This window comes from Rhinichthys klamathensis, unplaced genomic scaffold, assembly GCF_029890125.1.
Source record: "Rhinichthys klamathensis goyatoka isolate OS25496 unplaced genomic scaffold, OSU_Roscu_1.1 h1tg000109l_1, whole genome shotgun sequence".
Lineage (NCBI taxonomy): Eukaryota > Metazoa > Chordata > Actinopteri > Cypriniformes > Leuciscidae > Rhinichthys > Rhinichthys klamathensis.
The window spans coordinates 4,750,565-4,765,046 of NW_026606647.1; the positions used below are offsets into that span (position 1 = coordinate 4,750,565).

Consider the following 14,482-nt stretch of genomic DNA (forward strand, 5'->3'; position numbering starts at 1 on the left):
AGACCATGGCCTTTTGCTGTAGGCATGTGGTATAATAATGAGTTTTTCTTCAACTTCAGGCACTTTAAAGTACCAGACGTTCTTTTCTTAAAATAAACATATTTTAGCTTTTCTATTTGTTATAAAGAACAATAAAATTAGGAAAAATATTTTCCATGCATTTATCGCTTATTTCTTTCAATAATAAAATCCATAAAAAAACAGGATAAATTACATTTTAAAACGGCACTAATCTAAATTATGTGAAACAAACATAAACCATTTCAGTTCATTATATAAAAAGTATTTATATACATTTTCACAAGCGAAGATAAATATTATGAAACATGATGTATGAAGTTTATACACACACACACACACTGTGTGACACGGTGTGTCAATCAATCAATAAAATAAATTGCCCATAAAAAAAAACTAAATCGATAAAAATTTACACATATAGTAGTGGATATATATAGTGCACACCCATGTCTGTGTATGTGGCATTATGTATTTACACAGACAGGACGACAGGTAATATTCAAGATGTGACTGAAACGGGACTGACAAGATAAAAGCTTTTCTTTGAGATCAAGAGCAGAGAGGAAGGGAGGGAGGAGAATTAAGAGATAAGAAAGAGAAGAGATGGGACACTGCATGTCAAAACAAAGGAAGTTCCATGCAACATCTTGTCAATCCTGAGCATGTGCAAGCATATCCATTTTCCTCTGAAGCCCTTTCCAAAAATGCAATGTTACAGACTAAATGGATGCATGAGAGATTTCACTGCAAAACTACCCCTGCTGATTCTTTTGTACAAAACTTTTGCATTTATACTTGAACATTAACCTGCTCATCCTCTGCATCCAGGCGCTTGTTTGGGCCTTGATGCTTTTGTGCAGAGCTGTTGCTAGTGTGTGTGTGGGGGGAAGGGAGAGAGAAGCTACGGATACCATTTAATGGACAGCCCAGTGAAGGAGCCCCAGAGTGGGTGAGATAATCAGGCCGAGAGTGCATGTAGGAAAAGCACAGATAATTGAGCGTAGGAGAGGGAGAGAGAGAGAGAGAGAGAGAGAGAGAGAGAGAGAGAGAGAGAGAGAGAGAGAGAGAGAGAGAGAGAGAGAGAGAGAGAGAGAGAGAGAGAGAGAGAGAGAGAGAGAGAGAGAGAGAGAGATGGGAAGGAAAGGTGGGGGTGATTCAGTATAGGAGAATGGACTGGATGCGAGTGATCCTTTGCTATTGCCCATTTATGGCGGAACATGACATCTCAGAGAGGGTACAGAGCTCAAGGCTAAAGATTAATCTTCACAAGAGGAAGAGTGCATTTTTGCCCCTGGTAGAAGATTTTAGCCCATGAAAAATGCATGTTTTCGTTTTTGTGTTTAGTGTAGGTAGGAAAAAAAGACCAGCTCTGGCTTACAGAAGCCTGGATACTTTTGCGAGGACAGTTCGTTGAGTTTTGTGTGTGCTTAGATGCTAATTTATGCATGTGGAAAATGATGAAAGCAACATTAGTGGCAAAACAACACACACACAAGCATAACCAGAGTCCAAAATCGACTTTTTTTTGCCACACCTGGCAATGGAAGAAAATGTTTTGTCATAAATATTGTTTACCGGCCTTGAAACTGGATCTTGCATTATTTTCTATTAATATACAGGCCTATTTTGCCTGTAATAACAGAACTAAATCGTCAGAGCAACAGCAAAAGAAAAAATAAAACATTAACATTTTACCTGAGTTGTGAATGCGAGATCGTAGTCTGTATTGAAGTTGATGCAATAAAATCTATGTACCGTGAAATAATAGCAAGAATCGTTCTATTGAGTTGTCCTTGTGGGCAGCACATAAAAACAAACATACAACACTCCTGACCAGTGTATTCCAATTCCCAAACTAATGACACTTATGAGTCGCTTCTCTGGATGAATAGCTGAGTTATGATGAGTAGATGAGTTATTGCTTTGAATCAGTCTGAAAGATCCTTCACTGAATAAAATCACTCAGATTCAATACCTTCTCACATAACTGTATAGTATTTTGAAGTTGTTAACAATTTTGAGTGAGGGTTTTAAGGAATATATATAACAACTTCCATTAACAAACCTATTATTTCTTTTGTTGGGGCTCTGACGATTTAGGAGGTTTTCACACACTTGTACTGTAGTTTGGTTGTCTTTGTCCTTTTGGTCTTGATCAAAAAAGTAAATGATACATTACACACACACAAAGATCTGCTGCAAAAAGACTGTAATGTATCGAACCGTAATGGGCAACGTAGCTCCTAAGATGAGAAAAAACAGGTATGCCTGAGCATTCTGTCCTTTTTAGGGTCGCATCTTGTGACATCACGTCCTGTTTTTGGTTCGTTTAGATGCTTTTGGTTCGTCTTGTGTTCATATTTTAGTCAAAAACGCACTAGAGTTAATTTGGAAGGGGACCGAGACCGTCTGCTTATTTGGTACGCACCAGGGTTCGGATTGCAGCATTCACACTCACACTTATTCAAATTAACCACACTAACAGAGCAATCAGACCAGAGTTATATCTAAATACTGATGAAACAACTCTCAATTTCCACGTAAAACATGCAAAACACAGAAGTTGTGTGTATCATGCAGGGTGGGGCCGAGAGCCGCGGGAACGGAGGGCGGTGGCACAAGTGTTAATGAGCGTCACCTGTGCCACACCGGTCTCGAGTCCCACGAAGGAGCTCGGGAAGGATAAAAGGGGGAGTGATGACGGTGCAAGAGGAGAGAGGACCAGGCATGGGACATTTATGTTGCGTTTTATTATATGCGGCAGTCATCTGTGAGGGGTTGCTGGTTTACTTTTGTTTTGTTGTTTATGTTTATGTTGTTCTTGTCATTAAAGTTGCGTTGATCGTTTGCCAGTTCCCGCCTCCTTCCCTGAGCCTTTAACATTGTTTAACATACACACCAACTATGTGTTGCTTGTTTAGGAGTGCAGTATGCCCATTCTAAAACGTGTTTCTCATATTTTGGTTTTGGTGGCCAATCTGTATATATTGTTATTTTGAAGTTAATAAATGATCATATAATAATAAAAAAAAATTATTGTCAATTTATTTCTCTCTCTCTCTCTCTCCATATATATATATATATATGTAAAACATTTTGTCATATTTTTGTTTTGATGGCCTAATATGAGGAATATTTCACATATGTGTTACCACATGGGGATCTGAAAAAAATAAATAAAATACCAGCAAACTGGCATAGAAATTTGCTTTACTTACTCTGCAAAGCCAATTTTTACCTGCAATTGGCACTCAACAAGTGTTCATTTGGAACCCTGCACAGCTGAATATTTAGGCACATCTCTAGTGAGTGATACAATTAATGTGCAATATGTAAATTTCTATTTATACATGCTACCTGTACAAGTCCATCTGTGTGATATGCAAATTCGGTATTTTTAACTTGTATTTGACATTTCTATATCTTCATACTCATACTAGCTGTACAGATCCATCTGCTCTACAAATACTCATTCTTTGCTTAACAAACCTATATATAGCAACTCTCTGTAGACATACCACTCAGTGTAGACATACCACTTAATATAATGTTGTTTGTATTACCCTGTAAATATATTTTTCTTCTGTTAATCAGCCTACAAGTACCGCAAGTTTCTATTATCAATTCAAATTCCCTGTGTGGATGAACTTCAACCAAAACTTATTCTGATTCTAAAACATGCATAATATGCATTGCAACTAAAATAATTAAGGCTGAGAGACATTGATTTTACAAGAAATCTTCCACAGAGTATTACTGCTACACAATTTGATCAGGGGGTTCATCCATTGGTGCATAAGAACTAAAAAGAGAGTAACAGTGAAACACAGCAGAAGGCTTTTCTGTGATGTACAATTAAAGCGATTCACTGTATGCCCCTGAATGCGAGATCAAAGCAGAGCGCATCAGTATGCAGAACAGGGTGCAGTATTGATTTTTGAGCTATTCCGAGGGCTCATGTAAACACAGGATCATTTAGACTGGGGATGTCTTCCACAAAAGCACACATGAGACTCCAGTTGAACCATATTGAATACAAGCATTATTGCTCTAGCCATGCCTGTTTAGAATCTAGAGGTCAAGAAAGATTTATGACATGCCACATGCTTATCATCCACAACCAGAAATGGTGCCGTTTTTTCATAACACGAAGCAAAATGAAGGTCAGGTAGCACCACATCACGTCTATACGAGGGGTCTCTCCCTCCGTTGATCTCAGCCTTCCTGATGCAGCATAAATCTGATAAGTGCACCTGAAAGAATCGCTAAACAGGATTATTCTCCGATAGGCCACTATGCCCCATGCGGTCCATTTTGAGAGAGTTCACGGAGTGCCAGGAGACCACAAGCCTGAAGGATTATACAAATAAAAAAGGATAGAGGCTGAACGACAGCTATGGTAAGCTAAAAAACTGAGCTCATTAATATTGAACTTTGGAGGGACAAGGTGAATTTTAATACCAAATATAATACCAAATTCCATGGCAAGCCTGAAGCATACTGTGCCCTTCATGTGGGATGTACCGGGTTCAACCATTACACTTGAAAACTTGATGTGTGTGTGTGTATATATATATATATATATATATATATATATATATTGCTCTGTTTATATGGCTTTATTTATTTGATCAAAAACATGTGTGCTGCTTAATATTTTTGTGGAAACCATGATATATTTTCTTAGGATTCTTTGAGGCCTAGAAAGTTCAAAAGAACAGCATTTATTTGAAAATAATATTTTTTTTTGTCACTATTGATCAATTAAATGCATCCTTGCTATGTATGTATGTATGCATGTAAAGCAGTGCTTAAAGGAGCTGTATGTAAGAAATTTATTTCAATTAATCATAAAATGGCCCTGAAATGTCACTAGACCTTAAGAAATCATGTACATTTCAAATACTTATATCACTGACAACAGTAGTCTGGCCAGGATATTGTCATTTAAAAAGTGCAGTTGCAGCCCTCAACTGATGTTGATGTTGTCATGTTGTGTTTTGGTCTGATGCTCCACCCTCCACCAATCTACCAATCACGAAGTCAGTAGTGTTGCGGCATCCGGGTTGCCAGCTCTGCTCTAGTTACCACAGCTGCAGCTCGTCACGTTCCTGCTGGATCCTGTAGCCGATCTGGCAACCTCGAGTCAGGGAGGAGGGGGAGGGGATACACCACTCTACAGTAATTTGAAAGTGATTGCAGTACTAGTTTTGGCCACAATCTTACATACAGTTCCTTTAAGGTTAAAAACCTAAACATTATTGTAAAATGAGGTGTTAATTTCTTTCCAAAAAAATAAATAAAATAAAATTACACTATGGCTAGTTGAAAATCTAGTGAAAATTTGTAAAATCCTGTAGTGAAAATGATAACATGCACTGGACTGAAATGACTGACCATCTTGACAAACCTGAGATGATATGAATCTTGTACACTCTGGACTAGATTCTCATTAAAGGATTATATCAGAGTGACAATGAAAATTATTCATTTCTTTCTAAATAATTGACATATGGGAATAAACTATGTGATGCTAGACAATTGGTACTGAGAGAAGGAGTTGCCCAAACATGTCATCTTTTATTGAACATTATCAATTCAACATTGTTGACAGCATTTACCAATGTAATTAAACATGCTAAAGGGACAGATGTTTAAAAATTGAACATACCTTCATCATCAACTCACCCTCCAAAAAGTACCAATAAGTACCATGTCACTCATGTGCTGCATTCCAAATTCTTTAGAGCCACATAATAGCATTGTATAAGGAACAGAACAGAATGTAAAATGTATATTTTTAAAAAAAAATTTTTGTCCTTTAGGAGCTTGATAGCCACTGGTCATCACCCAATTTTGTATGCAAAAGTTGTATGAAAAGAAGCCACATATTTTTTGTTTGATAATTAATTTTGTATTCCACAGAAATATATCATACGCATGATATGAGGATGAGTAGATTATGTCAAAATGTTTTAATGGCTGTAAGTGAAAGTCTCATTTAAAGGGTTCTAGTCAAGACTGGCACACTATAAAACACTACAAGAAGAGTTCCCTATCAGGGAACTCGAGCTGCGTGAAAACGCTCTGGGAACGCCCTGCGTGAGTGCGTCATGAAGCACGTATGAAATCAATCCAATGGTGAGACGGAACGTCATAGGCGGGTGACGTCATCGACCAGGAAACTATAAAGCACTCCCAAAACACAAGCGCGTCAGCTTCTGTTACTTCAGCAAGCGCTCTGTGTGTGAAATCTGTCAATACTGTGTTTTTGTCTGTCCTTAGTTGAAACTAGGCAGGAGTTTTTCACTTATATATCACATATATATATGTGACCCGATCTGGCGAAATGAGTCGGAAGTCGCAACGTTCTATTTTAAGATATGGGGCGATTATGTGGAAAAACAATGAAATGATTTTATTTTTTGTGCTAATTTCAAAGAACAGACATTCAAAAATAATCTCCCAAAGTTTCATAGTCCAGATAATTGAGTAAAGGTATTTAAATTACTATTAAAGTTTACAAAGTTTTACTAAATTCGCTGGAAATGAACATTGCTTTTCTCAACTCCTCTCGTCACCTCTGAGCATTTCCCGGGTATCCCCTGAAACGTCACTATCTCTGCTCTTTAAATGGTGTTACACGTTGTATAGAACCAATCAAAAAGCTTAGAAATGTAAACAAATGCTGATCATTTGTCAATGGGAAGCCGTTTCGACTGACCGGCACGCGATTGGTCCAGCCACCCTCCTGTCAGACTCGCAGCGAGCGCTCTGTGTATTAAACAAGCTAGCAGATCTCCTCAGAAAGATTAAATATGATTAATTTGAGAAATGTCGCTGTCAAAAGCGAGCAAAGTTGCCAAAGCGTCATTAAGCCCCCTGGCCATTGCACACTGAGTCCGCGTTTTTTTCGTATGCGTTTTTTCGTATTGATTCGGTGGCTCCGAATTTTCAAAACACCATTCAAACTGCTTATTGCTACGGATGCGAAAAACTTACGATTGTTTTTATAACGGATGAAAGTTTCGTAGTGTGCAAGCGTGATTGACATAACGTGATTGACAAATGTGAATGAGTGTAGCTATTTATCTGCAAGGAGAATCCATTAATGTGTTTGATTAACCCAATATTTGTTGGTATCTCCGTTATGAATTTGTTACGCTGTTATTGTCAACTAGCCTACACTGAGATATGATTGCATAGACTAGCATTATTTGATCTCTGTTTCCTTGTCTCTCTGCCTCTAACTTTCTCTCTCTCACACACACACACACACACACACACACACACACACACACACACACACACACACACACACACACACACACACACACACACACACACACACACACACACACACACACACACACACACACACACACACACACCCTCTCTCTCAAGCAAAAATGTAGCACCTCTGTTCAATCTTTCTGATTTTAGTACATTTTTGTAAAAGGTAGGCCTACTGTTAAATTATTTATTCAAATAAAAACTTTAAAATAATTTGAGCTTCAGCCTGGTTTAATAGCATATATTAATGTCTTTGGTCAAATTAAGCTGTAAAATAAATAGTTTATCCCTTTAAATGTAATGGATTTTGAAAGATATCAACAAAAAACGGGCAAAAAACTTTAAAAGCGAATTTCTCAGGTTTTCAATTGGAAAAAGAGGGCAGACGACCATAATTCAAACGTGTATATCTTTACAACCATTCAAGGTATGACTTTGACTAGGAAATCAATTGAAAGCTTATGGTCTCCTCTTTCCATTAATACAAAAATCTCAATTTTTAAATTTGGGTCACTGTGACTCATTTTGCTGGATCAGGTCACACATATATATATATAAACGATATATCATGGCGAGCGAGCAACAGTTTAGGAAGTGTGTTTTCCCCTGCACTCGTTTCATCACTGGTGGGGATACACACTAACTATGTGTTGCTTGTTTAGGAGATGCCCAGTCAGCTCTCGAGGGGGACTGACAGTGAGCATTGCGAGTGTCTTCCTCTACGGACGCTGCGCTCCCGCCGATCGCTCTTCGAGGAGGGCGGTTCGGTGCGCTCTCCCTGCGGCTCGGGTCCCACTTCTGTCGAGGCAGAGCGGCGGCGCTTGTCGTGGGGATCGCAAATGGATCTAACAGAGGGGTCTGAGACGGGCTCTGCCTTATCTCAACCTTTACCTGTTAGGACAGACGTCCACCTATTCTAATATAGCTGGGGCTAAAGTTTATGGGTATGGGGCGATGCCTAAGGCTGAAGAGACTCTCGCTAATCATCTCTCTCCTGAGTCGGCATCATCATTTAAGACACCAGCATTGCCCACCAAGCCTTTAAGAAATACCTTGGCACTGGTGGGCAAAGCTTATTCGGCAGCAGGTCAAGCAGCATCATGCCTTCATACGATGGCGATACTACAAGCTTATCAGGCTGATCTGCTAAAAGATGTGAGTGAAGGGGATGAGATTAGTGCTGACGTTATTAGAGAGCTTCGTCAGGCAGCAGATTTGTCTCTCCGTGCCACCAAGGAGACGGCCAAGTCAGTGGGCTGTTATATGGCAGCCCTGGTGGCCACGGAGAGACACCTGTGGTTAAATCTCTCAAATATGAAAGAGAAAGAGAAAACCTTCCTCCTGGACGCCCCGCTTTCAACTTCTGGCCTCTTCGGTGACTCAGTAAACTCCGTCATCGAGAGGTTTCAGGAAGAGAAAAAGCAGGCGGCGGCGCTCCAAAAATTCCTTCCCCTTTGTGTTCACGTCTCCGGGGCTGCTGGGCGGGGGCAGTCCCGGCCGTCGACTAGCTCCTCACACCGGGCGAAACAGAAACAGAGTGTCGCATCTCATGCTCCTCCTCAGCAAAACTGGGACGAGACGCGGCGCTCTCAGGCGAAGTCTTCGAGGGGTAAGACTGATCTGAGGACAGTCATTATCGCCAAGAAGGCTTCATCAAAGAAGTCGCATTACACGGTGCCCGTTCTCTCTCGGTGCCCTCAGGGGTCCGATCTGCCAACCTCGCCTTTATGCTGGGGCGTAGACGGTCCCAGCGAGCGTTTTCCCGAGGGGCGCTCGCTCCCTCCGAGGAGGGGTCCAGAGCTGTCAGACCAGTTGTTCCCTGCCGGTGTGCCGTTACAGGGCACTGTGTCTGCAGTTCCAAATATTCCAGAGGCCAGCCTCGAGAGGCTGGTACCCTTAGTAGATTTTTTGGCAGAGTGGAAAAGCCTTCCAAATGTATCTCGATGGGTCCTGCAGACAATCGAAAAAGGTTACGCTATTCAGTTCAGGTCTCGTCCGCCTCGATTCAGGGGGGTCCTGCCTACAGTGGTGGGCCCCGAGCAGGCTCTGATAATGGAACAGGAGGTAAAAACTCTGCTGCTGAAGGAGGCTATAGAATGAGTTCTTCCTCCCAGCAGGGAGTCAGGTTATTACAGTCGGTACTTCATCGTTCCCAAGAACGATGGGGGGTTGCGTCCAATTTTAGATCTGCGCGTGTTAAATCGGGTCAGTAGGGAAGCTCAAATTCAAGATGCTCACTCTCAAACAGATCGTGTCACAAATCAGAGCCGAGGACTGGTTTGTCACGATAGATCTAAAGGACGCTTACTTCCATGTGTCTATCCTTCCACAACACAGGAAGTTCCTGAGGTTCGCTTTCGGGGGCGAAGCGTACCAATATCGGGTACTTCCGTTCAGCCTAGCTCTCTCTCCCCGAACGTTCACGAAATGTATGGATGCGGCTCTGGCTCCGCTGCGACTCCAGGGCATCCGCATTTTGAATTGTGAGCATCAGGCGGCTCGGCATCGAGATGTCGTTCTCGCTCATATCAAAAAACTGGGGTTCAGGCTCAATGCCAAGAAGAGTGTGCTATCTCCACTTCAGAGGACCACTTTTCTGAGTGTAATCTGGGATTCGACGACGATGCAGGCACGCCTGTCTGCTGTTCGTATCGCTTCGATCCTCACGGCCGTCAAACAAGCAAAGCTAGGCCAGTCACTCACTGTCAAACAGTTTCAGAGACTGTTAGGTCTGATGGCAGCAGCATCCAACGTTATACCTTGTGGCCTGCTGTACATGAGACCGTTGCAGTGGTGGCTCAGGGCCAAGGGGTTCTCCCCGAGGGGAAACCCACTCCGCATGATCAGGGTCACGCAACGTTGTCTTCGCGCCCTGGCCATGTGGAAAGAACCTTGGTTCCTGTCCCATGGGCCCGTGCTGGGAGCTCCTTGTCATCAGGTAACGCTAACCACGGATCCTTCTCTCACGGGCTGGGGGGCGATCATGAGTGGTCACCCAGCTCAGGGTCTGTGGCAGGGCCATCATCTCTCATGGCACATAAATTGTCTAGAAATGTTGGCAGAGTTTCAGGCTCTGAAACACTTCCTCCCAGACCTGAGAGGTCATCATGTTTTTGTCCGATCATACAACACGTCGGTGGTCTCTTACATCAACCATCAGGGGGGTCTGCGTTCGCGCCCGTTATACAAGCTGGCTCGCCAGATCCTTCTATGGTCCCAGGGGAAACTTCTGCCATTGAGGGCAATTTATATCCCAGGGTATCTAAATCAGGGGGCAGACAACCTGTCGAGGCAGGGGCCAAGGCCCGGGGAATGGAGACTCCACCCCGAGGCGGTGGAGCTCCTTTGGAATCATTTCGGTCGTGCCGAGATAGACCTTTTTGCATCCAGGGAGACATCACACTGTCCACTGTGGTTCTCTCTAAGTCATCCAGCCCCTCTGGGGTTGGACGCTATGGTACAGGCGTGGCCGAGGTCAAGTCTGTACGCATTTCCCCCGATTGCTCTGCTCCCAGGAGTTCTGGAAAGGGTTCGCCGGGACGGGGTCAGTCTACTGTTGGTAGCCCCGTACTGGCCGGCCCGAGTATGGTTTGCGGACCTTGTGTCTCTCCTTGTAGGCTCTCCTCTGGAGATTCCGATCAGGAGGGACCTTCTCTTTCAGGCGAGTGGGTCGATACTTCACCCCCGCCCAGAGCTGTGGAAACTGTGGGCTTGGCCTCTGAGGGGGCCCAGCTCATAGAATCTGGTCTCTCAACTGAGGTCGTGGAGACCATCCTCCACTCCAGAGCTCTGGCCACTAGGAAATTATATGCTTTGAGGTGGAAACTTTTCACCTCTTGGTGTGGAGAACACCGGTTGGACCCATTTAACTGCCCGGTGGGCGCAGTGCTGGAATTCCTGCAGGAGCGCTTCTCCACAGGGTTATCCCCCTCCACACTGAAGGTGTACGTGGCGGCCTTATCTGCTTACCATGTCCCTTTAAGTGGAGTCTCTCTGGGGAGACACCCACTTATATCTCGTTTCCTTCGTGGCACTTTGAGGCTGAGGCCAGCAGCTCGCACGAGGGTGCGGTCTTGGGACCTGGCCATTGTTTTAGAAGGCCTCTACCTTGCTCCTTTCAAGCCCATTGAAGAGGTTTCTGAGAAATGTATTACTCTCAAAACTATCTTTTTGCTTGCTATTTCTTCCCTAAAAAGAATTGGGAACATTCAAGCTCTCTCGGTTTCTCCCTCGTGCTTGGAATTCGCGCCCGGCATGGTAAAAGCTTTTCTCCACCTTAGACCGGGCTATGTTCCTAAGGTTCCAACTAATACTGTTAGGCCTATTGTACTGCAAGCCTTATGTCCTCCTCCTTTTCTGACGTCGGACCAGGAGAAACTTAATCTGCTCTGCCCAGTTAGGGCTTTAGATGCTTACGTCCACAGAGCTGCCCTGTGGAGGAATTCTGAACAGTTGTTTGTGTGTTTTGGACCACCCAAGAAGGGGTGTCCTGCGTCTAAGCAGAGGATGAGCAAGTGGGTGGTTGAGGCCATCTCACTTGCTTACGAGTCAGCTGGTCAGCCTTCACCTTTGGCTGTACGAGCTCACTCGACTAGGAGTATGGCTGCCTCTAAAGCTCCTTTGTCAGGAGTTTCACTTCAGGACGTTTGTGATGCGGCAGGCTGGTCCTCACCGCATACATTCGTCAGATTTTATCATCTTGATTTCAGCTCCACTCCAGGGGCGCAGGTCCTTTCGTCAGAATGTGCGCCCTGACTTCACACGACGGACACTTGCTCGTATGGCGACGTGGGTATTGGCGTTCCCACAGCGTTTTCACGCAGCTCGAGTTCCCTGATAGGGAACGTCTCTGGTTACGTATGTAACCCTAGATCCCTGAAGGGAACGAGACGCTGCGTGTCTATCGGCATGCCCGAGAGCACTTACTTCAGTCTATCAGAAGCTGACGCGCTTGTGTTTTGGGAGTGCTTTATAGTTTCCTGGTCGATGACGTCACCCGCCTATGACGTTCCGTCTCGCCATTGGATTGATTTCATACGTGCTTCATGACGCACTCACGCAGGGCGTTCCCACAGCGTTTTCACGCAGCGTCTCGTTCCCTTCAGGGAACTAGGGTTTCATATACGTAACCAGAGACGATTCCAAATGTGTGGGACCTCTCCACAAAAATAGAATTTGTGCTACATAGCACAACTGTTTTCAATATTGATAATGAAATTATGTTTTTCATGGACACCAAATAAATATAACAATTATTTCTGTAGAAACAGGTGAGTAATGTCTCCTGAAATTTCAGCTTTGCAATCACAAGAGTAAATTAAATTTTAAAACATATTAAAATTGAAAAACTGTTATTTTAAATTGTAACAATATTTCACAATATTACTGTTTTTACTGTATTTTTTATTAAATAAATGCAGCCTTGGTGAGCATAAAATACCCAAAACTTTTGAATGGTAGTGTATAATCTTTTACGCTTTTGCCACTTCAACTTTTTGTAAAAAAGTTTGTTTTGGGAAAAAAAGAACAACATCTCTGCCATAAAAAAGCTGAGGTATTCTTCATCGATTGACTGGATGATTAGCTGGTTAAGATACCTTTTGAGGACACTAGAACCCGCTAAACTTTTTGACAAGGCCTATAACAGCACATCAGCATTTGAATGCAATAAAAATGCAATATGAACCAGAAATGAAATGGCACAGTGCATTTATTTTGAAAAACCAGCCCTGACATAAAAATGCAGACATGTACAACTAAAAATAAAACCTAAATACAGATAATAAAAATATATATTCATAAATTCATTGCAGAACATATTTGAGGTAAACAACCTAATTATAACCATTTCCATTCTAAGCAAGCACGTGTCCATGGGCAATAACTCTCCCTCTCACGCTGATGCTAATTTTGGTCAAAAAGGCCCTGTGTTCGTGATAATAATCAGTATTCATGCACCATGCATGCTTGGCATATGTTCTCCCATATGCTTGGAATCCACTGCAAGGATTCGAAACGCAGCGTTGTAACAGTTCACAAGAAAAACACTGACAACACTATTCCATCACGTTTGCCAGATTAGTTCACATTGGAGATAAAATTTGAAAGTTTCATTTGTGATGCTGGAAAGACAAAAAACGAGTATCTTGATCTGCTGACAGCAGTAATTGCTTTATTTTGTAGACACAAAAAATTAGCAATGTGAGTCTCAGAGGAAGAAAAAAAAAAGCAATGTCAAACTAATGACATCCAACTAATAACCTCATTTGTTGATATGGTGAATGAGACACAGTTGGGCAGGATATTAGAGCTATAGTTATGCTCTTAAACATGATTATGCTCTAAAAAAGCCCTGTAACTAAGCTAATTTGGAGGTATGAAGAATGGGATCACGAGAAGACAATTGAATGTGGACAGTGTCAAACTGAGATCCTCAAAAAGCTCTCTGTGAAAGGATTTTGTTTTAAATATTTTACTTTGGATATTTACTTGAATTTCTGTTTTTGTAAAAGTCACATCTTAAAAGCGCTTTATGATTATATACTGTACCTATAGGGTACCTCAAGAAACAAAAAGTCAAATCATTTAAGGTTGCACTTTCTTCTAAAGAACAACTTCAGTACAATCTATGTGACAAAACATCAAGGGGAACATAAATCATAACTTCAGTGTTGTGGCCTGAGCTCTCAATATTTTTTTTTTTTTTAAATGAAGCACACTCTATTTCAACGAATAAACCCCAACAGCACAAACGCTTCATAAATCTCACTTTGTGTAGAAGCTGTCTGAACTATTTGTCAGAATGGTTACCGATAAGAGACAGGTTGGTTTTCAGTGGAATCAAAAGCATGTCTGAATGTAGCTGCTATTTCAGCCAGCATGCAGAGAAACACAAAAGTCTTGGCAGTGTGTTTGGAGAAAAGCACATACTGTGTGTGAAGTAGGGATTGATTTTCACAGTCAATTATAGCCATTTTTAGCGCAGTTGTAAATGTGTAAAGAAAGGCCAAAATGTTTCAAAATCATGCAAGGGAACTATGAATAGGTATTGACAAGCATCTGGTCGGCAAAGATCTAACAACCGCTCCTGTTTCCATTCTGGCAAGTATGAAATATCTCACACATACAAAGTAAAGAATGGATTTAATCGCTATTGAGCAATGTTTTA

General features: G+C 42.2%; 1 protein-coding gene across 3 annotated transcripts in view; it reads right to left on the reverse strand.

The window, feature by feature from the left end:
• Positions 1-14,482, reverse strand: part of negr1 (neuronal growth regulator 1) — a 140,121-nt gene that overhangs the window by 16,723 nt on the left and 108,916 nt on the right. The gene's annotated exons all lie outside the window — the stretch shown is intronic.